The 2,500-nt window shown below is 33.0% G+C and overlaps 1 protein-coding gene across 3 annotated transcripts in view; it reads left to right on the top strand.

The window, feature by feature from the left end:
• The window catches only part of mrj (DnaJ heat shock protein family (Hsp40) member B6 mrj), a 16,016-nt gene that overhangs the window by 13,008 nt on the left and 508 nt on the right, over positions 1-2,500 (top strand). For all 3 annotated transcript variants that reach the window (XM_043033502.2, XM_043033503.2, XM_086545592.1), the window contains exon 3: positions 1-2,500. This exon is cut by the window's left edge and continues 1,019 nt beyond it; it is cut by the window's right edge and continues 508 nt beyond it. The gene's annotated coding sequence lies outside the window, so the exon portion shown is untranslated.

The raw sequence follows: 2,500 nt of genomic DNA, 5'->3' as shown, positions 1-2,500 counted from the left end.
AGTAGCTGCACTAGACTAATATATACTTATAGGCTCTTAGATTTGGTTGTGTGTTACTGAACTTTAGCTCATTGGCTAGGTTATAAAAGCCTTTTTGATTTATTGGATTATTTATTTTTGAAGATTTTGTTCCGACTACTTTTTTATTTCAGTATTATGTATAATGGATTAGTCTTCACTAGTCTGCCACACTTATGGATACAAGGTGTTTTGGTTGATTAAAAGGCATGATAGTGACTTAGCCTATTGGATGTTTGTAATCGGGATGGACAACCAATTTTTGAGAACCAATGAGTGAAAGGTATTGAAAGCTGGCGTGAAGTTTATGTATCTAAAATATAAGAGATTCTTACAGTCAGAAAGTGCTTTCCATATATTCCTTGGATACGAGCCCTCCTTTTTTTCCATCATTACATGCTTGTGAGGGAAATATTTTTTGAAGACTTGATGTTAGCTAAGTGTATGCAATTTTAGCGTTTGATAGATGTCGATTGGGGACAAGATCACATTGAAGCAAGATGTTTTGCCCAGGGAAAAAAAGATGATTCTGAGGTTTCCAAGAATTACAGCAGAGTCATTTTTATTTTTCTATTACGGCAACCACGCTATTCTGTGGAGAAGCAAAAAATTGTGGAGGAAGCTTCTCAAAAGGTATCCACACAGTTCATAGTGTGGCTTGCCCAAGGTTCTTTAAATTACTAGCATTGTGTACATACTGCAAGCTTTACTAGACTTCAGGAAGTATAGCTTTAGATTGCATTGAAACAGTCCTCAAAGCTGGCCTTTCACTTTTAGTAGCTTGTCAGTATTTGTTTAAGGAATACTGGCATTGCTAGTCACACTAGGTAAACTGGTTTACTAAGATTTCCATGGGGCATCTGAAAATTAATTACCAGTCTGCCTCTTGTCAATTCATTGTGGTTAGTTTACATTTATTTAAGAAATTGTCATACATCTTCAATCAGTAGTTTGTCTTTTCTCCTGGCTTGCTTTAAAACAAAAGTGCTAAAAATTATTACAAAGGCACAAGTTCATTGATTAAAACAGTGTAATAATAGAAACACAAATATTGATAAGGTTTGCAAATGTGGCATCCACAATAACAACTTTCCATCATTATTTAGAACATATTTCTTGCATTGTCATACAGAATAATTACTGAAATGTGATATTTTGTTTCTCCTTTTCTTTCAAATTTCTCTTTAGTAGAGAAGACTAATGTTAATCATATTAATAGCTTTCTCATTCATAGTAACCATGAGATATGACAAAAAATTATCGTCAGTGTTTAAGTTAGTTGATAGTAGTCTGCTTCAAAGTGTAAAAATTACCTGCAATGTACACCAGTAATAGTATTGTAGGGCTGCGTACATAAGGTTGTAGTGTTCTGGGTGGGAGACTTGGGAGTACAGACTTTAAGAGGGTAGATAACTGTTCAGACTTTAAGTGTAATTTGTGTATTCCATTGGAAATTTTTATTTATTATTATTTCCTTTTCACCCATAGTAAAGATTTTCATTTTTAGGTTTTTAGATGTATGGATTTTACTGTTGTGTAGAGTGGAACCTCGGTGATTTGAATTTTTATGAATAAAAAACTTGTAATGAGAATATTTTTTGTAAGTTCTCGTGTTACTTGAAGATTTAGCCATTGGTCTTCAGTTGATTCTCCAGCACCCTGGCTTAGATTCTTTAGAAAATCGTACTGTAGCATCATGTGTGAGTATTGCCTTTTTTTTATTTACTTTTTTATTTTTTTTTAGATTTTGGTGTGGGGGGGGGGGGTATTTTTGGGGAGTAGATGCGTGATTTCAGAAATAAATTATTTCAGGTTGCCGAGGTTTTACTTTATACTGAAACAGCTATAGATTTGAGATGAAGAATGAGTAAACCTCATTTTCCCAGTTAATGAATACCAAATAAGATTTCTTGAATATTACCAAGGATGATGAAAATCTTCATAATGTTCTGAATGTAAAACTGTTTGTTTTTTCTTCTTGATATCAAATTTTATATATAGGGAAATGTAATACCTTTGTCATTTTCTTAAATTTTTAGCAGACATTTGAACTACAGTTACTGTTATTTTTTCCCTCAAGTGGTGTTGGTAGATTGTTGAACTAGAAGGAGAGAGTAAAAGAAAGAAAAGTCTTCAGAATTAAAAAACAGATATTATTGTAAATGTACAGTTACTTGGTCTCACTTGGCTGATATAGTGTCTGTAACCAGGATTGACAACTATCATACAATGTGACTGAAAACATTATGGAGATGTAACAATTGTCTATGGAAATGTAGCACTCAATACAAGCTATTGACATACCTTTTAGGTTTAGGTAACTGTTTCTATAAATTGTGACTACTATGAGTTTTGTTCATAAACCGAGGTACCACTTTTGAACCGGTTAATGAACATGGAACTTGCCAAAGATGAAGGATTTGTTCTGTGAGAGCTGTTTAAATCAAAATCATATTGATTGAGTTTTGCAAATAGAGATGCA

This window comes from Penaeus japonicus, unplaced genomic scaffold, assembly GCF_977035675.1.
Source record: "Penaeus japonicus unplaced genomic scaffold, GWHDUDI00000001_assembly GWHDUDI00000016, whole genome shotgun sequence".
In the NCBI taxonomy this organism is placed as follows: domain Eukaryota; kingdom Metazoa; phylum Arthropoda; class Malacostraca; order Decapoda; family Penaeidae; genus Penaeus; species Penaeus japonicus.
The sequence above is the reverse complement of the archived record's forward strand: the minus strand, read 5'-3'. Positions and strand labels throughout refer to the sequence as shown.